Source organism: Hylobates moloch, unplaced genomic scaffold, assembly GCF_009828535.3.
Source record: "Hylobates moloch isolate HMO894 unplaced genomic scaffold, HMol_V3 SCAFFOLD_4, whole genome shotgun sequence".
NCBI lineage: Eukaryota > Metazoa > Chordata > Mammalia > Primates > Hylobatidae > Hylobates > Hylobates moloch.
In genome coordinates, this window is record NW_026652279.1 from 47,282,542 (window position 1) to 47,310,514 (window position 27,973).

The window sequence follows — 27,973 nt, forward strand, 5'->3', positions numbered from 1 at the left end:
CTTCAGACAAAATATATATTTTATTTATACATTTATTTCCCCTTGCCATGGAATATAAGCCCCATGATTGTAAGGTTTTTGGGGTTTTGTTTGTTTGTTTGTTGCCTGTTCTATGCTCTAAGAAATCCTCAGTGCCTAGTACAGAGCCTGGCACTTAGAGAGTGTTCAGTAAATATTTGTTGTATGAATTGAAGGAAATAATAACTGATTCTTTCCCTGGGTTTGGAGATGTTTTATTAAATGCAAAACATAATATTGTGGCATAGGCTCCATGATTCTCCATGGCAAAATTTTCTTATTCTTCAAAATTAATTTTGAAAGTAAGATTGCTTTATGCAGGCTTATCCAGAATATTAGATAGGCCACTATTTCTGTTCAGCACCCAAAGCAGCAACATCCAAAGCATTTATTAACTTTTTTTTTTCATTCAGTAAATGTTTATCAGGGAATATGGGTGTTCTAGACACAGGTGGTGACATGTGCAAAGACTCAGAAACTTAAGAAAATATAGTACAGTGTACTGTTGCAGTATTACAAGTGACAAATAATGATGCTCTGAGCTAATGGGGTGCAATGGGGATGAGAGAGGTAGGAATGTGAAAAACATTATGAAGTGAAAGGGCACTAGATTCAAGAAACCTGGTTAGTGGAGACACAAAATATTGTCTACCTTTATCAGGCTATAAAGTGGAAAGTGATTATAAAAGAGTTAGATAAGAATGAAACTTAAACATAGAGGACATGGATTGTAAAATTTCCTTTGTACGGTATGCACTTAAAATTTCTCATTGTCAGAGTGACTATAAAAATATTCAATGTGTCTACTGGTGACCTTGCCAAAATCATTTGAAAGGTGTTCCCAGATCAGACCCTAACTCTCATTCTTTTAACATTCTGACTGACAGTTGAAATAGTTTGAGGTCCCAAATTTTTTGTCTAGTAATCTCACCCTTCCTGAAAGTAATTTTTCTTATTTTATGCAAAAATTGCTATATTAAGACATAGAAAAATATATGTGTGTTTTTAACAGGTAAAGATATAAAGAAAACTAGGCTTTTAAAATGTGTAAGTTTAATAAATTAATATTAGTTCAAAATGCAATTAACTGTAAATATTGCTTTCTATTCAAAAAAGACCTCCTTTGGTTATTAGAATTGCACATCTATGTGCACGGGTGATAATTTGAAGGTGAGATAAAAGCAACCATGATTCCTAGATATGGAACTTTGGCAGATGGGTGAATGGTAATACTATTAATATGTACTCACATAGGGAACATAGGAGGAAGAGAAAGTTTGAAGGAAAAGATGAGTTCAGCTTTGACATGTTGAATTTAGGATGCTTTTGGAATATCTAATTGTCATTGTCTAGTAATTCATTTGATATAAAGGGTTAGAGGTCAAGAGAGAAGTAATGGCTCAAGATACAGATTTGAAAGGTATTTAAAAACAGGGAGATATGAATGTCCAGTAGGCAATGGACATATTAGTCTGAAATATGTTTAATAAAGCATTACAGGATACAGACCTGAATATCAAGGAACTTACAAACACTTATGTGGTATTTTCCTAGACTGATTTTTCTCTTAAATCCACTCCCACTCAGCCCTCAAACCAACACACATCCTATCCCCAGCTTTCCTTTAAAATGCCTATGATTTACCCTTTACATTGCAGGTATATCTTGATTTCTGTAGTAATTGTATACCTCAAAATTGCATGCCGAACAAAATTCTGTGCATGAGATCACATAGTCAGTTGACTCATTACTCTAAGAAACTATGGAATGAGTCAATTTGCATTGTTAATGATGTCCCCCTATTTATCACCCCCTTTAAGTGTTTTTGTCTGATTTTTGTATGGGGGGTACATCATATTCAACTGATATAATGTCAAATGATTGAGATGTTTAAAGAGACTCCTGTTAAACAGTGAAAGAGAAGTCATCTTTATTCTTTCTATTTCCATCTTTATTCTTTTTTTCTTTTTCTTTTTCATAGGGAAGGAAGCAGAGGTACTCAGAATTTAAATAATTCCCCAAAGGTCAGCCTTTCTGTAAGTCAGCCATCCTACAGAAATGTAACTTTAAATTTTATTGCTCTCTGAGATTCTTTTTTTTTCTAGCATTGAATCATTTTTAAATGTTTTCTTGCCATTCCCCTTTTCTCACCCCTATAACCTCAGTAGGTTTACTTGTGTATCTTTTTATTCTAGAATATCTTGTGTCTGTTCTGTCTGCTTATACTTGAAATTTTCCTGACAGGCAGCCATTGAGTGAACAGTTTATGTAGTTTTATATTAGTAGTTGTAATCTCTGCTGTCCCAGTTTTCTAGAATGTATGGTTGTTTGGGACTTCTCTGTTCTCTGCCCCTTTATTGGCAGTCTCACTTTCTTTCTTGTGTCTTACCTTTATCTCTCCAGAAAAGCTTCTGCAAAATGTATCTTTCCCACCAATCACAATGCTGCACTCTTAGTGTATGCAGTCTCTATGGTAACTGGGAAACATGCCACAACACCAAGATTACTGGAGCAACCATCAGAGTGGGGAAATCAGCACATGCCCTCCTCTGGCACGACAGAAGTTTCCCCATTGAAACTGGAATCAGATACCTGTATATTAATATGCAGGGCAAGGAAGGCGGCAGAGGAAATGCCATAAGCCCAGTCTCTCTAAAGGCACATTATTGGGGTTTGATGGAATTCTTGATCTTATTTATCATGAATAAAGCTAGATTCATATACTGATCCTGAGCAGACATGGATAAACTGGTTGAACTTGAGGAGATTTTTTTTTCCTGCAGATACATGACTAGTTTGTAAACAAGAGAATTTTACTAAATTAGTATATATGCTTAGGTAAGCTCAGGGAAATTACCAATGTACTGTAAAAATTATTCACTTGCATTGTAGAGACAGACTTTTTCAGATGATTTCCCTAGCAATTGCATTGTTGACCCAGGGAGGACAAAAGGCAAAATTGGCTCTCTCTGAGCCTGCGTCAGAGTGGGGGCAGTTCTATTAGGACTTGAAGGGAATGAGGATGAAGCAATGAGGCTTTTCTGGGGTGCTTCCTTTAGGACTGAACTTCATTCCAAATATGCAGAGGATCTGACTCCCAGGTACAGCCCAGTAGAAACAAAGGGCGTAAATCAGAGTTTCATAACTTTGGCTCTGTTAACCTTTAGGGCCAGATAAATCTTTGTGGAACAGGGCTGTCCTATGCACTGTAAGATGTTTAGCAGTATCCCTGGCATCTACCCTCTAAATGCCAGTAGGAACTTCTCTGACTGTGACAACAAAGAATACAAATGTCCCCTGACTGGGGGCAAAAAGTAGCCCCAGGTTGAGAACCACTGGCCTAAAGCAAGATGCAGCTTGGGTAAGAAAAGAGAGTTGGAGAATCCCTTAAAAGGCCCAGAATATTCACTAGTTGATCATTCAGCAGGTATTTATTGAACCCCTGTTATCTTTCAGGCACTCTTCTACTTACCAGGGATACCACTGTGAAGAGTCATGATCTCGTGGAGCTTACCTTGTAGTACATGTATGCCACATGTTCCTAACTAGCAGGTTCCCCTTCCCTCCACACAGCATAACAGCAAATGCTTCAAGCCAACTGAGGGCCAAGAAAAGAAAAACACAAGTTCATATTTGAAGATTCTTTTTTCAGTTTATGAACCTCAAAACGGCTTTGATTTAAAAATGAAACTTGGCAAGTGATTAGTTCATATGTTTTAGTTTATAATATGTTTTAATCATTTTGGGTGTTTTCAAAACAAATGGTGAGATTAGGGGGTTTTTTTCTCTTCTATTTTTGGCCCCTTTCCTCTGGAGAGTCTTTCTCTTGTGTTTAGTTCTTGGTGTTCTTAGTATATTTGAAGAATGCTTTTAAGTATTTGAAATGTATGTACTTGGTTGAAAGGGGATGAGGAAGAAGAAACCGAAGACTTCATGACCCTGCTCAAACAAATACCCATACCCCAGCCCTAAAGCAGTGTCCGGGCACCACATCTTCAAGGAAGGCCCCTTGGAAACCCCTCATGGGCCAGTCCTCTGACCCAGGTAATCTCCTAACCCCCTTTATGTATTCTTATGAGGATATATGATAAGAACGGACTGTGAGATTTGTTGTTCAGATTTTTCCTCTTAGAATGTGAGCTCAGTGGGTATTAGTACCATGTTGGCTCTGTCCACAGTTCTACTATCTTCAGCAGGGCCTGGTACACAGTAAGCACTTAAGAAATACGTGTCGAATGGCTGGGCGCAGTGGCTCACACCTGTAATCCCAGCAGTTTGGGAGGCCAAAGCGGGTGGATCACGAGGTCAGGAATTCAAGACCGACCTGGCCAAGATGGTGAAAACCCATCTCTACTAAAAATACAAAAATTAGCCAGGCATGGTAGTGGGTGCCTGTAATCCCAGCTACTAGGGAGGCTGAGGCAGAGAATTGCTTGAACCCGGGAGGCAGAGGTTGCAGTGAGCCGAGATCGTGTCACAGCACTCCAGCCTGGGCAACAGAGAGAAATTTGGTCAAAAGAAAAAAAAAAAAGAAATATGTGTTGAATGACTGACGAACTGACTAAGAAACCTAGCTTTTGGGATGTCCATCCCAAACACTTTAAGCCTGTGCACTGCCTGTGGATTAACGTGCCTCTAGTATGAGACCTCATTGTCTTCCTCATTACTTTGTAAACTGTGAAGTAACATGTTCACTATCTAGTTCCAAGCTTTGTTCAGTGATTTAGAGGATAAATGCCTATGACTCTCAGTGTCGGAAACAGAGTAAAATTACATATCTTATTTACTTGTTTTCTTGTTTAATGTATGTTCCCTCTACTGGAATTTAAACTATATAAGATGGAGAACTTGATCTGCCAATAATGTTATCCTCTGTGCCTAGAATGATGTCTGACACATAGTAGATACTCAACAAATATTTGCTGAAAAAATAAATGATAGGCATTTCATCTATTAATATATTGATTGATAGATTGATTACTTATTAGGGAACAAAAAATGCAGTAACGTGATGGAGTTCTTAGTCATTCATTCAATATCCTAGAGCAGTGCCTAGCATATAGTAGGCACTCAGTAAGTACCTGATGAGTGAAAGAACTGATTCCAATATACTGAAGATTTTTTTTTACTGAGTATATTAGTTTTCTGGGGCTTTGTAACAAAATACCACAAACTGAGTGGCTTAAACAACAGAAATGTTTGTCTCACAGTTATAGAAGCTAGATGTTCAAGATTAAAGTATCAGCAGGGTTGGCTCCTTCTAAGGCTGTGAGAATCTGTTCCATGACTCTCACCCAGCTTCTGGTGGTTTCCTGGCAATCTTTGATGTTCGTTGGCTTATAGAAGCATCAGCCCCAATCTCTGCCGTCATCGTCATATGATGTTCTCCCTGTGTGCATGTCTGTGTTTAAGTTTCTTCTTTTTATAAATACACTAGTCATATTGGATTACAAGCCCACTCTACAGCATGACCTCATCTTAATCACATCTTCATTGACCCTATTCACACATATATTCATATTCTAAAGAATTGGGGGCCAGAATGTCAACATACGAATTTTAAGGGAACATAATCAACTCATAATAGTAAAATAATAGAGATCTTCAGGTAGTAACATTTTGATGGATGACTTCTATTTGGAAAACATCAGCTTCTCAAAATGACATCTAGATTTATGATTCTATATGGAAATTGATGTGGTAATATTAAATAGCATTTACTATGTTATACCAAGACATGTGTTTATAGAGAGGAAACGTAAAGAAAGTCCAAGGGGCATGAATGTACATGGCATATATCCTTGAATGCTGAGTAGTGTGGTGTCACCAGACAATGGGTTATGTGGGGAAGACTGCTGAGAGGTGCCAAAGGGATTTGTATATGAAGCAAAGGGGCTTGGGGGTTGGGCTTCATTTTACAGGCCTCCAACATATAAGGCAAAACTTACTGAATGGTAAATGAGTATAGCAAGGATGAATTTTATTGTATGTAAATTATACCTCAGAGAACCTGACCTTTAAAAGAAAGAAAACAATGAGGTTGAAGAATGGATTTTGGAAGCTAGCAATTCAGAAGTGTTTGGTGACTTTGGTAAAAAAAAAAAATGGTTTAATTAGAAACATAGCTAGAGAAACCAGATTGTAATGGTTTGAGGAATAAACGGGAGCTTAGGAAGCTTGAAGGTGGCACAAAAAAGGGAAAGATAAGGTCTGCAAAAGATGGTTTGTTGTTTGTTAGTTTATTATCATTGTTATTGTTGTTACTTTAAATGAAGACAGCTAAAGCATGTTGGCAGGCAGTAGGAAAATTGAAAATACAAAAGAAAGGAAAAGTAACTGATATAATAAGATCCTGGATGAGGTTATCAGTGCTAGGCAGAAAGATCTCTGAAATGTTACAGGTGGATTCATTGGTGGCAAAGGTGGAGTGATAGGAAGTGCCATTTGATGGCCTCTGTTTTCTCTATGTAAAAGGAGGCAAGGTTAGTAGCTGAGAGTGAAGGGTAGGGGATGGGTTATAACCAGTTAAACAGAGTAATGAATGAAACTATGGAGTGAAAAAGGAAACTGACTAGGAGCAAATTTTAAAATTGCAAACTAATTCTGAAACTCGAACTTATGCTGGAAACCGTAATTCTGCAGGAGCATCAAGCTGTACGGTTTTGTGCTTTTTCTCCAGCAAGGATCAGCAGCCTGGAAGCTGAGGAGAACACACATGTGGGTTCATCTGAGCTCCAGAACTAGGTAAATACAGTTGAGAACTGTAGATGAGGGAATTGATGGAGCTGGTAGGTATTTCTAAAGTTAACAACCATGGGCATCCAGACTGGTAGAGAAGAAACTGGAAAATAATAGTCTGGGAGAAAAGAGGAAAAAACAAGAAAACCAAAAAGTCAGGGTGAGAAAGTAGAGTACTTGTTTTCTGGAGCCATATGTGTCCCCATAAGGAGCCCGGCCTTACAAAACAAGTCTTATGCCACAGGTCTCAGAGAAACTGCAGAAAGTAGAATGAACACATTACAGGGCATAGACTGGATTCAAGAACATAGCCTGGTGGTCAGTGTTTCATTCCTAACTTGCCACTAATTTAAGACAGCTGTCATTACCACCATTATCACAGAATGCTAATCCTTAGGAAAAGAATGTAAGAGTAGAAGAAATACCTGTGCATGTAAGAGCAGAATAAATAGGAACCTCCCATGGGGCAATGGTAATAAACTTGACAAGAGGCAAGTTGTTGTATTTTTTGCCTCGGATTCCAAAAGTGTACTGCGGTTTCCCTCTAGGCATGCTCTTTTACTGTTCTTAAGATTATCGATTTATTCTGTTAGAGAGTCTACAGAGGTGACACTCTTCTTTTTTGGCCCTCGCTCTCTCTTTCTTTGTTTTCTCTTTCCCCTCATTTCCTCCTATCTTAATGGATTAAATGTTGTCATATGTCTCAGCAACCCTCCCCAACCCAGTGACCAAATAAAGTATTCCCATTACTTACTATTGGATTTTGTTTAATCCCCAAGAAGGCTGGGCTAAGAAGTTGGTGCTTGGTTAGAAAACACTTTTAGGTACTTTGCAGATAACACTGTACCACTAATCCCTCATGCCCTATACATTTAGATGAACCTGGGTGTCTCTCTCTGATATTCATAAGAAAAGCCCTGCTCCTATGGGCCCTGTCTCCATATGTCAGCCTAGCAAAGTAACCAACCATGTTATGCACTGTGAGATACCATGCTCTAGTTATCCTTTTCTTGCTTGAGTGGACTGAGATGAACATAATACACAAGGTTTAGTAGTTCCTAAACCCTATGAGAATTCCTAAGCTTCTTCTCTTGATGTTGTCAATGTATAAGTTCAAAAAATAGCTTTGGGGGAATTTCAATAAACAACTCTAAATAAGTCCTCTTTCCTTTGCAAATATAAATCCTTTGTAAAATTTTATTTTTTTCCTTTTGTTTTCTACTCCTGATTCTATTATAGCTCTAGCAATGCTAAAAACCAGCTGGTTTGGAGATTAATATGACCAGACATACCATGAATTTTTTAAATCTCAAAAGTCCCAGTTTATCCTTCTTGGTAAATCAAATATCTGTTATATATACACACATACATAAACACATACATACATACATATTTATGCAGTATGTTATTATGTCTTCTCTAAATTCTTTTTTTTTGTCTCCCTGTCTCCTAAAATTCTCCCTAAATGCTTTTTTTGTTATAATAAAGAGGTAGGAGAAAGAAAACATGAAGAAATGGAGGAGAAAAGAGTATGAAGTGCTAGAAGATGGAAGAAGAAGGCACACTATGGAATAAGGGAAACCAGTGAGGAGATTGAACAAGTAGTAATTTTCTTTTCCCTGGTTCCCTTAGACTGCTTTTAGATTTGGTTTTGATATTTCTCTCACCTAATGCCCCAAAATGACCTCTCCCTAGCAATTTGTTCTATAAAAAATATTCCTTTTACTGCCAGAAAATATCTCTTACCTGTTAAGCAGGTTGAAATATCCTGCCCCAGCATCTAAGCATCCTCTCCAGCCTGCCAAGCCCCTAACCACCTGACACAGGGGACTTGGACCCATTGCCATTAGTTCTACACACCCCCTACCCCATGCCAGCATGGAGAGTGTTAATGGCTGATGTAAGTGTGAAAGAACATAAGCGATAATTTGGTTTTACTCTATTAAAATTCAAAATATAAATAGGTAAACTACATGTTGAATTCATTAAATTCTTCTTCCACTGTTTAGAAATACAAAAACTGCATTTTTAGAAAAGGGATTGATTGGTGTCATGTACGTATTTGTTCACGTCTGTTGATGCAAGATAATAAGAGTATTAACATAGAGGTAGAATAATGGTATTTATAATTTCATCACCACTGTTTATATAAGATAAAAATGTCTGAAAGCAACAGAGAGAACATTTGCTGCTCTATACATACATTAAATTCTCCCATTTTTGTTTATAAAGCATATGAGGAAGAAAAACAAGTTTAACAAATTGAGGAAGAGTTAGTGTTCTTTTTACCATGTCCACTGACATCTACCTAAGGTAGCCAGGTTCAGAAAATACCAAAATATAGTGGAGAGGGTAACTCCTTATAAGAGAATATAGGGAACAGAAACATGCACTTGGTTAACTGTTCTCTGAGATTGACATTACTTGAGTTAGATTATGGTCCTCTGTTCAATGCAGAAATTGTTCTACCCCAGAGAGTGGTGAGTTCTAAGTCTGGGAGACCAGTAACTTGTATGTAATTTGCCTGTAACTTGAGATATGAACCTTAGGGGCTGAGGCTCCATTCCCTCTTTCAAAAAAGAAAGGAAAAAAAAAGTGGTGCTTCAGATCAGATTGTAAGGACTCATTTCAAAAACTTAAATAATTCTGGGTAGACTTTTATATTTTCATGGCTGTTTGAGAAAGAAAAGGTAGTTGGGAGTGGAGAAGGGGTTTATAAAAATTAGCTGAGTTGATAATATAGCTCACAAAGGGTCAAGTCATTCATGAAAGGTTAATGGATGTTACAGGGCAAATGAATAAAAACAAATAAAGAACGAGAAGAGGAATCATCATGGCAGGTGGTTATATTTATAACTTGTCTAAAGTGGGCTAATAACCTGTCAGTGATAATAGAGACAGAAACTCTCCAAAACATACATTAGAGTGGAAGGTCCTTGAGGGCAGGAGTAGAATCCAGTTGGCAGAGTAATCAATAAAAGACTCGGAAAAATATTTGTTGAATTAATGAATGAATGCATGGTGTTGGAAATACTTTGTATATTCTCCCCTATCTTAACCAACTCTCAAGATAAGTTCAGAAACTTTATTAGGCTGTCATAAAAAAGTTGGTATTACACAAGGGCATAAAGCAACTAATTTTTATTAATTAGTTCCTTTAAATCCCCATTCATATTCCTATTCCTGTCTACACCCATAGATAAGCATATTTTATTGTCTGTTGGACCAATTTTGCCTGAAAATGTTAGAAGATGAAGTCAGAGAAGTAGTAAGGGACATACTTTATTGGTCAAACAGACCATAGTAAAGGCTTTAGAGTCCCAAGCATCAGTGAGCCTGAAAAAGTCTAATGGGCAGGAGAGTCTTTGAAATCACAACAACAACCCTATTTTTTTCAGAATTACCTGATGAGACACTTCAGCCAAAGGCTGGAGGCCTAGATATAAGAGCTTGATTTAGGCTATTTGTTAACCGTGATATTTCTGACCAGTATAAATAAAAATAAACTGTGCTTCACTGGACCTTTGTTTTTTGCCTTTTGAGCCAGTTTTATCCATCAATTTACCCCAGTTGGCAGCCTTACCTAAGAGAAGCTTCGGGAGCAGTAGCAAATGTGTTTTTCAGCACACTGAAGACCTTATAGAACTTATCTATAAGGTCTCCAGTTCCAAAGTGTAGGATTTAAGACACTAAATAAAAATTTAAAATATTAGATAGATTTTCCCTTGTACTAACTGTTCACTGAACTAAGAATTAAAGAATTCCTGTGTATTTAATAGTGTATGCATAAATCACTTTGCAAAGGAAAGAGAGGTTAAAAGTTCACATAAGACATATATGATCTCTAACCAAGTCCTTCCAAGGTGAACCAATTTGCTACACTTATAAGAATGAGAGAAATCCGATAGTCTGCCTAAGATGGGATATTCAGAAGAAGTCATTTTCTTGTCCATTTATGTCTAAATCTTTAAAACTCTGAAGCCATGTTACTAGTAGAACTGAGGGAAATAGCCTAGAATTTTTCTTGTCACTTACAGAGATGACAGACTTACAATGTGATGATTCTTTTGAAAGCTTCTTACAAGACCTAGAACTTGTCTGGCTCCATTTATCTGGCCAGGATGTATTTCTATGATTTATCCAATGAGATTCTTAGCAGAGCCTTACATTTACTGTGTAAGATAATTATATTTCTTTTCTTTGCCATGACAAAAACCACTCTATACTATACACATAACGTTAAAGGTTGCTTTTTTTTTTTTTTTTTAGCATGTGGACAGAGTCTATGGAAGCTTTTTTCAGTTTCATCATGTTGACAAGCTGATTCCATTAAATCACCCACCATCATCATGTTCACTTTTTTTTTCTTTTTTCTTTTTTGAAAAGTTAGAAAACAGAGATCATCTTAGAGTCTTCAAGGCATTTCCTTTGGAAAAAATAAATCTGGAAAAACATGAGTCTGTTCCTTCAAATGGAAAAAAGGCCCTTCTCTTGAAGCTATTCAGGATAGGGAAGGAGCTCTCGGTCCTTTACCCCCTGTAAGATCGGATATTTTTTAAACATTCTGAGTATAGATCAAACTTCTCTACCTCAGTGTTTATTATGTATTATTTGCTACTTCAAATGGACACTGCAAGAAGTTAAATGAATGACATGAAAGAGATTCGTTCAGGGATTTTTTAGTATTTTGCACCCTCAGATGCAATGCAATTAGATAATGTTTTAGGATCACACTGCTGTTTTGAATTAGGGCAGACATATCCCTGCTCCTCCCAACGCCATGCTTTCCTCACTGAGGGGGAAAAAATCATATGATCATGCTGCTGCTGGGTCATTTAAAGCATTGAGTGGATGTGTGAAATGAGAAAAAAAAAAAAAAAAAAGCTCAGTGTGGGGTTAATTAGCTCTGTGGCGTTGTAGGTGGGTCACTTCCTCCGGACCAAATCATGCAGGAGGAACCATGCGTGTGCAGACTGACAAAATTAAAAGAAAGCCCATGAACCTTCAAACTCTAGGACAAAAATTGATTGCCTTTAGAAACAAGAAAGGAACCCTTTCATGCAGTGAGTACTTTGGGCTTCATTGGTCAGAGACGAATGGACTTCCCTTGAAGTGTGTCGGCTCAGGCCACTGTCATATACTGAAAATGAATCTATGGTTTGAGAAGGACCTGGCAAATCTGGTACTTTTAAAAATTTGCCTCTGCTGACACTTTTTAAAATCATGTCTTTCTCAATTAGGATACTAGCCTTGTTTTTGAGGTCTCATCTTGGAAACAACATAATTTCTTCCCCAAAGTATGGGTGAATCCTTTATATTTTTGTAATTGTGTTTCATGGTATTTCACAGACTGCTGCGGGTTCCCTGCCTGCTGAGATTCGTTCAGCTGTGGTTTGGCCTGAAGGGTTCCCACTAGGTTGTTTACAATCTAATCCTTGAAGTGGGAGGTTAAGGAGCAGATAGAAAACATCCTCGATCCCTGGATCATTAATAGGTGAATACAAGAATTCAGATATTTACAAGGAAATCTCACAGGCCAGGATTTCTAGGGCAGAAAGGTATTGTGAGAGGCTCCTGGGGCATATGCTGACAAGGAGCCAGGAACCAATGGAGATTATCCGTGAGGAAAACACTGACAAATATGTTAATAAAATTTCAGTGCAGACCATTTGGGGTTTCTTATGTTTTTGCCTAAATTACTCTGACTTTAGTAGTAACAGCACTTCATGGAGTATACAGAGTCACCAAATGTTTATGACTTTTGAGAAGAAGAATATGTGTGTGTGCATGTATGATGTATGCATTTATAGGTATATATCTTTATTTGAAGTAAAACAATGAGCACAATTGGCTTCTTGAGGTGGGGAAGCAATTGACCCCTTTTATCAGTATACTTGGAAAACTCGAAGCATCTAGGACAGAATTTGCCACCACCACCACCACCAAACACACACACACACACACACACACACTCCCCAAATACTTTCCTTATTACCTGTGAAAAAAACTGAATTTAGATCTTGTGTCAACAGTTAAGAAAATGCAAATTCCCCTAAGTAGAGGCATTAAAACAATTAAATGAATATATTTTTAGCAAACTGAGAGCAAGCTGTGGTTGGGGAGATGGAGAGCTCACTAAGAGTATCCTCAAAGAAGCAGTCCCAGCCACATTTGTTTCTGTTTCTTCAACTGCCTGATGATAGGAATGTGGATGTGGAAATAAGTAGGACTAGAAGGTGGGGGAAGCAGAGAGTAAGTTTTGCTAATTCTAACAACCTATGTTATCAGCTTATTGTGCCACAGCTTTTCAAAATTCAAGTTGCTGGTTAACTTGACACCTTTTCTGTTCCATTCATTCTGTTCATTATGAAGCAGCATAAGCAATGGCTACATGCACCAACCATTATCCTAGTTAGGTTGTCAAAGTTAGCTTAATGCTGACTTTATTTTCTGTAGTGATACTAAACAAAACGTTTCTTTTGAAAGGTCTTAGACCTCTATCCTCCCAACTCCTGATCACAGTAATAACCAACCTCAAGAAGTCATTAGTGAAGACTAGAACAATATCCTATAACAAGTCAGCTATGAAGAAATTGGCATAGTTTGTCTCTTTGATTCATGTTCTTATGGAAATAATGGGTTGCAAAATAAAACTACATTTCTTTCTCTCTCTCTCTCGAATTCATTTTTTTACTGGATCTTCTCTACAAATTACATTGGAATGAAGATTTTGTTTTTGTTTTTGTTAACAAGATTCAAATAACACTCAAAGGCTTTAAAAGCCAAAGTCCATCGTTAGATATAGCTTTCTTCTATAATGTACTGCCAGTTTCTTATGTATGTGTATTTTTACCTTCCTGATGCCTTCGCCTGTTGATTGGTACATGTTAGTGCTTTGCTTATAAGAGTTGGGCAATAGTTCAGTGATCCAGTCCAAATCTGGGCCATAGATAGAATGGACTCATCTTCTATTTAAGAAAAGTGGCAAACTGCTTTAAATGAATTTGGTTCAGACAAGGTCACTGGAGCTGTTCATCTAACCCTGTGCTGTATGTAATGAACACTTCTGCTGAGCTCCAAAGCTACAAGGTAAATAGACAAAGAAAGCCAGTAACTTGCCACCCCTGTTAGACCTTATCTGTGAGTCTGTTATTAGATTTACATTCTTAATCATATGGGGCACATTTTGGTCATTTAAAGGAATTGTTTATTGGTTCTCCTGTTGTCTTTGAAGATAGTCCAGGAAATAATAATAGTGAGTTCATATATTACTCTCTGGACCTTCAAAAAACTTTTTCTTTAATTGGAAATTGAGTTTATATACATATTCAATATGAGGTTTATGAAATATTCAGCAAATTTCTTAGACATGAAAGCATTAATTGTTAGACTGTTTTACTCTAGCTAATCACTATTTTAAAGCTTTAGTAGATTCAAGTACATTTTTCCCAATTTTCTGTTATATGCACTTGGCAAATTGAATAAAAAACGTAAGCACCATGTATTAGTATTTTGAATTTAATAACTTACCAACTATCTGTATTGCTTATTTCTTTTTAAACTGTAGAATGTGTTTTACTCAACTGTATTGTGATTCTGTATAATTTTTAGGGTTAACATTTTATAGAATTTTATAGAATCATACAGCGTTAAACAAGACTAGAAAAGTTATTGAATTCATTCTCCTGACTGGAGGCAGAGCTGCATTTATTTTATCCAAAATAGATGAAGATTTTTCCTATTTTAAGAGAGTCAGGAAGAAAGAAATTTCAGAACTGCTCTTAGCAATCTATTTGATTATTTACCCACTTGCATATTTAGAATGTTCATCTTTAAGTCTTAAATTCTGCACTGGACGGTTTAATGTCATTTTGCCCTAGGACAAAAATGCTGATCATTATCCTCTTTGTAACAACTTTTCTTATAGTCAAAAAACTATGAAGACACACCTCAGCTCTTTCTTCCCTAAGCTAAATTATCCCAGTTTTTTAAACATTTGCTTTTGTTTGTATAGCTCTTTCTATACCTGAGTGGCAAAGGGGACTATTTTTAAAAGCTCTGTCATATATGATGCCTCTTAGAGAGGCACTGCATATTTTAATTTCACTGTGCTGATGTGGAAATAGCCACAACTTTTTCATTATATGCTGATGGACAGGGCATTTGTGTTCATTTAACCTTGAGGTTTAAACTTGTTCCCGAAAAAGTAACTGACTCATAGCATTGGCTAGACCCAAGAATAAAGAGCATCAGTTTTCCTAATCTTCAAGCTCATCTTGCCCCCACTCCTAAAATGCACTAAAATTAACTTTTCCTTGACCTCTCTCTGGTGCTATTTATTTACTGATTTAACAACTTTCTTCTGTCATCTCTGTCTCCTAAAATAGATGGACAGCATTTATTCAACAAACATTGGAGTGTCGTGCTGTGTTTCACACACTATGCTAGGCTTGGGAGATTCAAGTGTGAACTGTTAGCTGACTCAGGGACATAGATGTCCCAGGCCATGTTCAGGGAGGAGCAAATAGGCTGTCGCCGTATATAAAGAAGCAGCAGTGGGAAAATTTTTCTTAAAATTAGAGAGGTGGGCCAGGGCCAGATTGTGAAAGGTCTTGGAGGCTCTTAAGCAAATAGTTGGTAGTGACAAGTCTAAATGATTAGACCACGTGATAGCAGTGCCAAACCTTTTCAGCATCCCTTAAGATCAGTTTACTATAAGTCAAAGGTCCTGGTACATCAATCCCTTTGGAATTTATAGAGCTACAGTTTTGGTAGTTTAAGATATAGAAGAGAAAGTTATTTGGAATCAGATTGTAAAGGGTTCCTGAATGTCATCATGCTAAGGAATTGCGTCTATTTTAGCAGCAATAAAAAACCATCCTAAATGTATTAAATAAATTCGGTCCTTGCCACCCCTCCCAGCACTACTGCTTTCATTTCATTCTAGTCTGTCAGGCCCTATCCCCGTAACAATCAAGAAGGAACAGGGAAATTCACATGGGGTGGGATGGAGTGTTACATTGTATCTTGGCAATGTCTCAGGCGCAGAAGCAGTCCCAGACCTAATTGCTGAACTTTAAAATCTTCTCTATTTATTGATTATAACCTTATTTCATCAACAAAATTTTGAAGGCAGACCATTTTTTAGGATTATTATCATAGCATGTTAAGAAAAAAAGACGTCAGTGTCATTGTCTTATTATTCTTCTTGAGATGGATCCAAAATAATATGCATTTTGGAAAGCAGACCCCAAGATATGTATGACCATTTATGGCATTTATAGTCTTCTTCTTCCTGACCAAAAGGCATGAAAATACATCAAAAATCTGTCCTGCAGGAAACCCCAAAGTACCTAGAGAGAGATGGCACAGGTTCTGTATGCACATATAAATACCCTTGCATCTGGCTTTCTCTTGTAAACCTTTTGCCAAATAGAAAATAGAGAATTAAAAACTCCCAAATTCAGGATGCATGAAATGTCATTAAATCTAGTACAAATTTTTTTGAATCTGTCAGATAAAGGAAATCATGTATCCAGAGTAAAGATGGAATATCAGTTGACAGGCACTTAATTTTGAGAGACATATAAATCTAAAAATCTAATAGTGCCTCATCCTTTGAAAACACTGGAAACCAGAAAGGTATTAGGAAAATCAATAAGGTAAAAATCATCATCCTACTATTTGGGATGACTCCCACATAAGAATTAATTAACGCAATACTTCTAGAACATTAAAGGGATGTTAAAACATTATCTCTACCCACAGAAAACAAACATATAAACCCATCTAACTTTAGACAGAGTAGTTAAAGAAAAAAGATTGGAAATATTGAGATTGGAAATAAGAGGTCATTTCTGTCCTGTTGTCACACCATTTACCCTCTTCAGCTAGAAGGATAAGTGTCGAACTTCAGTTCATCCAAATTCCTCAGCTCTATCATCAGTGCAGTGACACATTCTAATTTTCTGACTCATTTGTGATGAATAATCTCTCCCTTTTCTATTCACAATGCTGAAAGTAACCAATTTTTGTGTGAGTTACGATTACTTATTTTCCCTTTTTTTAAATTGCACTATTATTGTTTTCTCTTAGCAGAATTTGTCTCACTCTTTATCACTCAGTGTGAATCTCATGTTCAGAAAAGCCCATGGACAGTAATAGTGCCTAGGCTTGGAGTTAGTCAAGACGAATGAGAGTCTGAAGACCCAGATTCCGTTTTTAACCCAGCCAGATACCTCAGCTGGCAAGTGGTTCAGCTTCCTCACCATAAAATGGGTATAATAATAGCTTTCCCTTACCACTGTGAAATATTTAGAATGCAAATCAAGCCAAACCTGTCTCCTTCCAAAGAGAAGCTTAAACTAGCCTGTGTAATCCTGAATGAGCCCAGATTCAAGGGGAAACATAAAGTGGGAAACTCCTAAAGGTAGTGTAATTTAGTGGTTAAAAATATGTAGATTTTGGAATGGCACACACTTATTCAGATGCCAGCAGCTGTATGATCTAAGCTAAGTTTCCTAATTTCTCAAATTTCTCTTTTTTCTCTAGTAAATTGGAAGTAACAGTATTTTCTCTTGTAGTGGGGATTAAATGATACACTGTTAACCATGCTTCTCAAACTCTTCCACTTGGGTGATCCTCAAGTTAGAGTGAGTGCTCCAATACTAAGGGTGCCTGCCAGGACATTGCTTGAAGTAGTCTGCCACAAACAAGACTTTTCAGTGAAGTCTCAGGTTTCACCCAAAAAATATATATGAAAATTTTGCTTTCAGCTCCTCAATATATTCTTATTTGTTTCACTCAACCAGAAGTTCCATGAGGACAAGAACAATATCTGTTTTCTTTTTGGTATAACATCAAAGAAATAGTTATTGGATAAATGAATACGTGTGCAAATAAGAGTTTAAATTACTTGCCCACAAGGAATACTGACCCTCCAGGAAGACAGCCATGTATTTATTATTTATTTTGTGGCTTTTTCTACTCCCGTTACACTGCTCACATTCCTGGGCATACTCATATCCAAATTTGAGAAGGATTTATTTCTCAAGGTACCTGAAGGACTCAGTAAATCGTGATTCTTATTATCATTATCATCTCTCTGCTTGGTACTCCTCTACTCCATTGTTGCTAAGGCTTTGTAGACTTTTTAAAAAAAGAAATTATAAAGGACTAGGAAGGTAGGAGTCTGGCAGGCCTTCAAAGAAGCCTGTGTGGTTCTAACCACATACTCTTACCCACTTAGAACTCTTTTTTATACATTTTCTTTGCTGCTGGCTTTACTTTATAGCGTTTCATGAAAAGTCTATAGAGGTGAGTAGCTATGGGATTGAAAGAGGGTTTTCTCCCCTCTCTGCCTAGGCCAGCGGTTCCTAACCTGAGATTCATGAATGGCCTTCATGGAGTCTAGGAGTTCCTTGAAACTTGGTGTTTTTGAGGAGTTTTCTGGAGAAAGAGATTCTCATAGGGATCGGTATCACTTCAAAATGTTGAAAACCACTGATGTAGAACTTTATGTAAACAACATTAAAATTGACTTTAAAGTTACAATTAATAATATTTTTGATTCTTGGAGATTGACACTATATAATAATTTCCACTCAGAAATTATAATACGAAGATTAAACTTCACCCCTCATCATCCCCCTCTCTCTGCTCATCCCCCACCTTCCACCCTGATATTTTAATGTCCTGAATTACTTGGGCTTTACAGTTTTATACTCTTTGCTAGATATATTTGTGCTTTGAACCAAGTGTGCTTAATGCAAATGTTTTTAATCCTCTGTGAAACTATTATAGATAATTCTTTGCATTTCGGATAAAAACAACTTACAGACATATAAGGTGAATATCACTTAGGTGGAAAGAGCATGTATCAATGAAATAACAATTTGAATTGAGCAAATATAAATCTATGTAGATTAATACATATTCTCAGAATTACATAGCAGATTATAATTCAGTCAAGAAGTAGGTGTCTTTTGATGCCTATGAACATTTATGAATTGTGTAAGAACTCTGAGATTAAATTTTTAGCCACAGTATTAAGTTTGGAATCATATTATCATTTTATATTAACATATAAGTACAACAATTATATCCAATAAAACTTCCATTTAACTTGGCTTTAATTTGTTTTAGACTATGACATAGACACTGTAATTTTTCTCTCCATTTTGGATTCCTATCATTGACGGCCAGCCTGTGTGTCATTTGACATCCAGGAAAGATAGTTTTTCATTCCAGACATTGGATGTGTTAGTCAATTTGGGTACAACTTACATTGATCTCTTTTGATCACATCAAAAATTTAATTTTAACTAATTTTATGAATAAATGCACCTTGAAATTCAGAAAAAAAGTTATGTGCTTAGATATAAGAACATAAACACTAGGTATAATTTTAAAAGAGCATAATATTATTGAGAGTTATTGGGTTTATAACATGCAACAGAAAAATGATCATTGAACATATTTCATAGAAAATTGCTAATAATATTTTCTTCTTCTCCCCAAAGGTTAGAAAAGACAGCAAGTTCAAAAAAGGGAGAGGGAAAGAAAGAAAGAGAGATATAGAGAGAGGAATGTAGGAAAGGAGGGAGGGAGGGAGGAAAATGGTAAGAAAATACGCCCCTGTGCCATAGTCTAATATCCTGGCTTGCAGAGAAGACTAGAATATAGCAAAACTTAGAGCTTTAAAATCTTTGAAGACTAGTCAGTCTTTTATATATATATATATATTTCAAATTTGTATGTGCTTTCAATGAATCATACATAAGCTAATTATCTTGCTTAAAATTTTCATTAAACTCATCAATTTTGTGAAACAATTTGAAAGCATTGGAGATCTCCAACCTCTCTTGTGTTAGCATGTATAATAATCCAGGCTGGAGATTTTCATCTTAACTCGTCTTGTCACCATCCTGCATCAAGTACACCTGCATGTACTTGAGCGAGGTTTCACGTTGACCGCAAAGGGAAATCATTTCTTTGAAGAAATCTCTACAATAGTGCAACTGTCCCAGAAACTTTCCAGGAAGGGCGATGTCTTTAATTGCTGGTTTTCTGCTTTAGCCTTTTCAGTGCAAAGATACTTAATCAGGTCCTTCTACTTGACTTCCTTTAGTGAAGCTTGTTTTGCGTATTTCTGGAGGCCTTATGTGAAGTTGTTAAAATCATGGTGTCAGAGAGGCAAGATTGAATCAGCCTGTATTAAATTCTTGATATATTTTAGTGGGCTAGAGGTAGGGGGACCTGCTTTGTTTTCTCAGTATCTTTTTTTGGTTTATTAATTTCTCATGGCTCTCCTTCTACTTCAGTTTTATCCTTCTAAGAGAAGCTATCAAAACACTGATGGGTCCGGGCACGGTGGCTCACGCTTGTAATTCCAGCACTTTGGGAGGCCAAGGTGGGTGGATCACCTGAGTTCAGGAGTTCGAGACCAGCCTGGCCAATATGGCAGACCCCATTTCTACTAAAAATACAAAAATTAGCTGGGTGTGGTGGTGCGCGCCTGTAGTCCCAGCTACTTGGGGTGCTGAAGCAGGAGAATCACTTAAACTCAGGAGGCAGAGGTTTCAGTGAGCCAAGATCATGCCACTGCACTCCAGCCTGGGTGACAGAGGGAGAGTCTATCTCAAAAAAAAAAAGAAAAAAGAAAAAAAACAAGGCACAATGATGGGCAGACCAGTCCTATAATAGTTTTTTTTTCGCCTGTGATTTTTTTTTTTTTTTTTCTTGGACGGAGTCTTGCTCTTGTCACTCAGGCTGGAGTGCAGTGGCATGATCTGGGCTCACTGCAACCTCCACCTCCCAGGTTCAAGCAATTCTCCTGCCTTGGCCTCCCAAGTAGCTGGGATTACAGGCGCCCGCCACCATGCCTGGCTAATTTTTGTAGTTTTAGTAGAAACAGGGTTCCACCGTGTTGGCCAGCCTGGTCTCGAACTCCTGACCTCAAGTGATCCACCCGCCTTGGCCTCCCAAAGTGCTGGGATTTACAGGCATAAGCCACCACGCCCAGCCTGGCTTGTAATTTAAAGAGTGAAATATCAGATTTTAAATATAGAACAAGAACACTGTTAGGGTCAGCTCCTCCAAAATCTGAAATTTTCATCATTTCATCTGAAATTTTCATTACCAAACAGAGATGTGTTTGGTGGGAGAGAAGCTTTGTTTAAAATCACTTTATCAGATTATTTTCCACCATAGAGGGGACATTCTAGGCTGGTGAGAAGGGGTATAGGCAGTTTTAGAAGGCAAGTCCAGGGCAAACTTAGGACTGAGTTCTTAGCAACACACGAATGTATTGAATTTGTTCAGAGGAACTTCTGGACATTAAACATACTAAATATACCTTAAAAGAGAAAGTTTATCAGGATTTGACTCATCTTTGTCAAAATTAGCTAAAATTGGTCATGTACTATATAGTAAAGCTTTTACCTATTCTAGTCAGTGCTGCCTGATAGAAGTTTCTACAATAATAGAAACATTTTCTATCTGTGCTATCCAGTAAGGCAGTCACCAGCCACATGTGGGTATTGAGCACTTGAAATGCAGCTGGCAAGACTGAGGAACTAAATGTGTAGCTTTTTATTAAATGTTAAATAATTTAAATTTAAATAGACAAATGTGGCTAGTGGCTATTGTGTTAAATGGTAACATAGCTCTACCAAATCCTATATGATACAGATTAGAATGAAATTAACAAAGAAAGGTCTTTGCACTCCTTGTGCTGGGAAGTACTGCCTTGGTCATCATAGCAGGGGGTCATACCTTTAGAAAGTTTTTATGAAGCTGGGTCTCCTTTATTTTGAGGCTAGAAGTGACAAAATAGGCTCCTTTAGGAACAACCAGTCCCACCTATGCCTAGATTTGCTTTCTTTCTTCCCACTATACCATTTTGCTTTTATATATCGGTTTTGCATCATATATCGGTTTGCTTTTAATTCCTTATTTTTTCTTCAATTTTCAGATCTTTGACCATCAGTCTGTGACCTGCCCCTTCTCTTTATGTAAGTAAAAGTGATTTCTTTACCTTTAAAAAAAAAAAGTGTTGGATTTAAGAAATTGTGGTCTTCACTGGCATATTTCGTAGTTGACTTTGTTGTGGTTTCTAGTGTTTCTGTAGTGTGTATTAGTTTCTTTTGAGTTTGGAGTCTATGCTGTTGGTAGTAATACTAAGTTGCTATCCATGAGGGTGCAGAAAATACTAGTGCCCCAGATACTGTACTTCTATAAAGGCTGCCCTTTACTTGGCTGCAGCTGCTGTTTGCAAAAGTCACTGCTCTTTTAAAGTATAGCTTACATTATTCAGCCAAATACCAGCAACAGTTGGGCTTTTGCTCCTCTGTCAATCATTGGGCAATTATGTATTCTTCAGTTATGTACCCATCCCTAGGTCCAATAGTTTTTAATTTTAACTTCTAGATCAGAGCTTTCATTTATTGACAAAATTTCTAATATCCCTTTACTAAGAAGTACAAGACTGTAAAGTAAATAGGCTAAACTTTTGTGCAAAATTATGAAGTCTACAGGGGAAAAAAAGAAATCCCAGATTCACGTGTGCCAGAAGGTTTATAAAGGTACCACTCTTTTTTAGAAAAGATGGAAAGGCATTTGGGGGAAAAAAAAAAACACTTGATTTTATATGAAAGAAAGAGAACGTTAATTATTTAAAATTCAAACCAGGCTGCACTGAATTGGCTTAAATAAATTTTATTTTGAACTGCTTGAAAGAGATTCTAGGCCAATGAACCCAAATAATCAAAGTCACTTATGAGACACCACCCAAAAGATCCTACAGGTAGTGATAGTCACCTAATGTGATAAATAATTATCAGTATCCTCTGGCTGTTTCTCACTCTCTGGTGAGCTCTGTTCCTTATTCACAACATTATATCTTGCTTCACTGACTCCTCACTCCAAGATATTTCTTATATTATAATCATTTGCACAGAATGGAGGTTCCCATGGCTATTTTGTTTATGCGTGCCTTCCACTAACTAGGAAGATATATCTTCCTAGAAGATAGTGGCAAATATATTTAGGGAGGCAGAATCCTCCAAAGGATGCTAAGGCTAAAGTGTAACATGACAGTTTATTTGACAGAGAAAGGAGATTGATTAAACTCCCCAAAGACTGGAGCTGTATGTAATGCATTTATACAACAGGGGTGGGTCCTACCTGCCCCTGACAAGTCTTGTTATTCTCTATTTCAGTGTCGATAGAGTGGGTCTGTTAATGCTTTGGAGGATGTCAATATGCATGCTTATGGTTACCACTTTATATCTGCACAGCCCTCCCCTCAGTTACCTAGCACTGCATATTTCTAGTCCTCTGACTGGCAAATCATTTTTGTTACAGTTCTTTTGTGTAAAAACAGTTCACATAATAGCTCCGTGTTAGACAAGGCATTAATCCTCACATCACCGGGATGAGTCAGCACAGTGCACTCCTGCCCGCACGGCTCAGCTATTGTGACGTCAGTGCTATAGGGCGAGCCTCAGACACAAGCAGTACAGGGGACCTGTGTCACCAATTAGGAATCAAGGGGGAGACTTTTGAGATAAAAAGTGTAGTTGAAAGGCTGTCTCTGGCTCATAGGAAAATGCAAATCTGATTCTATGCTACATCAACCATCAGTTGCATAGCTTCTAGAGATATCCTATTTTTTAACCACACATAAGGCTGGGGGAGTGACCTATAATGAGCAGATAATCCGTTCATATACCCATGACCTTGTGCCATCCCTGGGCCAGGCTTCATGTTTGCTTGGCTTGTTCCAAATCTTGAAGCTGCCCTCATATCAGCAGGGTGACCGGGCTTATGACAGTCCTACTATCCTCAAGTACCCCATAGACACAGTTGATGGTTGATGGCTCCAGGGTGGTGCCCCAGAGGCTGAACAAAAGGAAAAGAAATGTCCAATGTCCCTTGAGAACAGATCAGAACATTATCTCCCCAGTGCTTTGACTCCAAGTGCCTCTTCAATGGCCTCCTCTAAACAGGTACAGAATTCTGCTTGTTCGATCTTCTCTTAGCAGTGCATTTAGTCCAGTATCACAATCTGTATTTGACCTGGATTTCAATAGGAACGGAAGAGCTCTCAGATGTTCCCCCAAGAATTTTCCCTTCCATTACTGTTTAGCAGAAACAAAGAGGAACCTCCATAATCTGCCATGCTACCTTGAAGCAAGTAGCACAGACTTAACCTTATTTGGGAAACCTGGTTCTTATAAGTTAGGTCTCTCTACAATTCAGATTCAGATTTCTTCTCAGGGCAATATCTTTCAGTATTGAATATTAAGTCTTGAAAAGGGTGTTAATTTACAGCCTTAGTGGCATTCTCTGTTAAAAAGATCTTCCTCCATCACAGAATTTATCTCTCACTCTTACTGTCACCCCAGCCAGTCACCAGCCCCTGCCATACCCATCAGAAAGTGCCTTACTGCTGGGATCTTCTGCCTTCATTAGATTGCTAATGGGCTCCTACTATGCTTATAAAAGCTAACACTACTACTTGGCTTCGTTTTGATTAATTATCATGTACAGCTCTTTATTTAGTTTTCATTCAACAAACATTTATGGAAAGCTAGTCACTATGCTTGGTTCTGGAAACTCCAGGATAAATAAGAAATGCTTTCTTTTGTTAGAAATCTCAGTCTGATAGGGGAGATAAATAAGTGAATAAAGACTATAGCATATGATAGGCACTGAAATGCAGGTATATACAAGACGTAGTAAGAGGAATGAAGAAGGAGTGCCCACTTGCATGTGGTAAGGTGACCAGGCTGGGTCTTAAAGTCAGAAGAGTAAATTGCAGTTTACCAGGTAGATATGAAAGAGCAGAAAGAAAAGGGGATCATAATCAAGAAAAATGTAAGAGCATTTACAAAATCAGGAGTTGTTAAGTAGCAACGAGATTCAGAGGAGTGAATAGTTCAGTGTGGTTGAAACGTGGTGGTTGAAAGAGTAGTATGAGATTGGGCTGGAAAGCAGGCAGGGGACCTTGCCTGCCATACGGAGGACCTTGTATGCCATGCAGAGGAGTTTGGACTTGATCCTGCAGGATCAAGGAGGCTTTGAAGAATTGTAAGCAGATGTATGTTTTAGAAAGAGCACTTGGTGAAAGTGGAGAGGCTGGCTCAGAATAGGGAGACCAGGTCAAAGGTAAAAGCCAAAGGCCTGAACTGTGCAGTAGGGGTAGGATGGAGGGAGAGGCTATTTGGTAGTGTTGAAATAGACATTAACCTTTGTGTAATTCCAGCATATCTTGGCCTATTGCATAATCTTTGCCTTCTAGGAGAAAGGCTGATACATTGTGTGGAGTCAAATTTCAGACCAAAATACATCCTTATGGGATCTTCAGCAAAGACCTCAATTTGAATATAACCTCACTTTGAGCTACTGCCCCCTGGTCACCAGGCCCGCGTGCCTCCTACTGCCCATAGTGGGTGTGAGGGAGGAGCAGGCAGCTAAGGAGAAGACATTCCCAGTGTCCTGCTTGTCTCTTCTTTCACCTGAAAATGAAACAGTTTCTAAATAATGCCCCCCTAAAGTCAATCAATGCCCCAATTTCCTATCATTTTCTCATTGCTCCCTTTTTCTAAGCAAAATTTCCAAACCATTGAACTGAATTGCAACTTATGCACAGCCGGGTGTTGAAACAATTCAGTGTATTCATTCCTTCTCTCTGAATTAGAGTTCACCATAAGTGTGCTTTCTCTTGTTCACTTTGGGCTGCCAGGACAATTTAAAGGAAATTTTCAACAGCTTATGTTTCATGTACTATGTTCTCTTTTGCAAATGGGAGGATATGCGTGGGTGTGTTTAAGCCTTCTCTATATTGCTTTCTGGAGAAAGGTTTGGGAAGATGAACAAGACGAGGAGTAGGGACCTATTGAAAGCCCAGGTCCCCCAGTGACCTGAGTGCAGAACGTAGGCTGGTGATCAGATGGTCAATTATGTGTTTGTCAAAACACAGTGGGCTGCATTCCAGGCTGCCAGCTTTGGAAGCCCAGCTTCTGCCAACCAAATGTCATCTGGGAACATGCAACACTGGGCACTGTGAAGGAGTTTGAAATAGACCATGCCACAGCCAACCTACTGCCAGTCTTATAGCACCAATATGGCATGCACAGCCGGGCCCCATGTTTCAGAGCTCAGGAATTCACTGTACTAAATTCAAGAGGTCAGATGGGTTCATGTTTTCAAAGCCTATGTTCTCTGCTTTGAACACTGTGACTTGCTCCTCAGCAATTTCCAAGGGATTTTTCCAGTCACATCTCTGTGGAAACCACTCTTTTTGTGATGGTTATAAGATCCTTGTAAATGTCCCAGAGGATAGGAAAAAAAAAATAAACTTGCTCTGACAATGACTATGATTTCGACAGAGGGATTCCAACTCTTAGGAAATTACATTAAAGGTGCATAGCTTTTAAAATATCAGGAACCACCTTGGCAACTTATAAAAAGCAGAAGGGCTTTGCCTATTTTATAAAGTGATTTGCATATACCTGCATAAATAATGTCCCCACCTGTACTTTTATGCATTTAGGTTGAATAAATTAAATTTTCTGATCTTTAAAATATTCACTGTCTTTCATTGCTCAGACACCGTTTTCAGGACCCTTCCTCCTCATTTCTTTTCCTAGTGATAAGAGTGGCTATTTTTTTTTTCAATCTTTTGACTCATTCAGAGAATCAAAACACTCTGAACGCCAATCGACCATAGCCAGGAATATTACCTCCCTCTGGTTGCATTTCTCTTAGCCTTTCTACCTATCAGATGGTGAGTTCCATGTATTTTTAATAAGAGAAATAAAGTAAAATATTACTAAGGTGAAAACACAGCACAAGACAGAATTAAGTTCTATTTACATATATATGTAAGAGAGAGAGAGAGATTGTGTGTGTGTGTGTGTGTGTATACACAGACTTGCACTGATACACACCTCAGGGACATGCCCATAGTAACCTTTTCTTTCGTTCACCACTGCACTGCCACAACCTCTTCAGGAACCATCCAGCTACTAAGCCATTTCCACTGTACGTTGGGCCTTCAAATCAAAGCCTGGTCAGTAGGCCACCCTCCCCCACATTCGCGCTGTAAGATATTATTAAACACATGCTATGTATAAAGAATAATGTTTATTGGATAGTTAAAGCATAAATATAGCATAAGTACATGACCCTTTCTTGCTCTTAAGGAATTTAAAATTGAGTTAGGAAAAGCAGTTATATTGTTGAGCGCTGTGTATGCACATAAGATAATAAATGACTAAGTTCCAAAAGGAATGATACAGTCCAGGAAGTACCATAGGGTTTCATTCATGAAAGAGCCTTGCAGGCTAGAAAGTTTCATGTAAAACTGATTCAGCTGAGTCTTGAAAACTGGCTAAAATGTAAAAAAGATGAAGAGAAACAGAATCATATTCCAAGCAAAATCATATACCAAAGTGTTGGAATCTTCGAGGGGGCCCATAAATAGCATCACTTTTCCCCACTCGAATTCTAAACCTATTGAAAAATAAGACAAAAGAACTGATAGCTAGGGAACCAAAATTCTTATAAAGGTTGGTTGAAGAGCATAGCTTAGTGTAAAGAGGAAATGGGTTTGCTGACTCTCTTCCCTTCAATCAAACCTTTCAAAAGCCCTCTCACGGGAAAATGTGGATCTGCATACGAGCAACACTTTTCCAGGTCATCACCTCCCCATAGTCTCAGTAGAAACGGAAGGACAAAGAGGCTAAACTCCTGTGCCTACAAATTTGGATAGATCAGTTCTACCTACCTGAGAAATATAGACCAAGGGCTGTCCCACCAACAGGATACTTTGCCTCCATGGGTAAGTATAAGGAATGAGACAAGAGGAAAGCCATGTTTAGAAAACATCTGGAAACTAGGAGTAGGGAAGAGGCATTCTTACCCACACTGACATCCATAGACTGGAAAACAAGAGGAGGAAGTACTAAGTGAGATGAAAATGGGAACCAGAGCCATGAGGCTAAACAAGGCTCTCATCTGGTCTGAGAGCATATACCTGGGGTAAGAACCAGTAGTCCCACTGGTTTTCCAAGATCTAAACTAAGGGCCCCTATTCAGAGTCTCAATAGTTACATGAATCAGAACCTGGGGGAACAGGCAAGAAATGAAGATAATGGACAAAAGCCTAGTTAGGAAAAAAAAATACAAAAACTCTAGTTTCTTGTTCAAC

At 37.8% G+C, this 27,973-nt stretch overlaps 1 protein-coding gene and 1 long non-coding RNA gene across 11 annotated transcripts in view; one reads left to right on the forward strand and one right to left on the reverse strand.

The window, feature by feature from the left end:
• The window catches only part of ZBTB20 (zinc finger and BTB domain containing 20), a 787,576-nt gene that overhangs the window by 580,659 nt on the left and 178,944 nt on the right, over window positions 1-27,973 (forward strand). For all 10 annotated transcript variants that reach the window (XM_058437478.1, XM_058437477.1, XM_058437476.1 and 7 more), the window contains one exon: window positions 21,731-21,770. The gene's annotated coding sequence lies outside the window, so the exon portion shown is untranslated. The remainder of the gene's footprint in view (window positions 1-21,730; window positions 21,771-27,973) is intronic.
• The window catches only part of LOC116466929 (uncharacterized), a 66,330-nt gene continuing 40,351 nt past the window's right edge, over window positions 1,995-27,973 (reverse strand). The window contains exons 2-3 of the long non-coding RNA XR_004247683.2: window positions 3,533-3,616; window positions 1,995-2,495 (exon numbers count right to left, since the gene is read on the reverse strand). This is a non-coding gene — a long non-coding RNA (uncharacterized LOC116466929). The remainder of the gene's footprint in view (window positions 2,496-3,532; window positions 3,617-27,973) is intronic.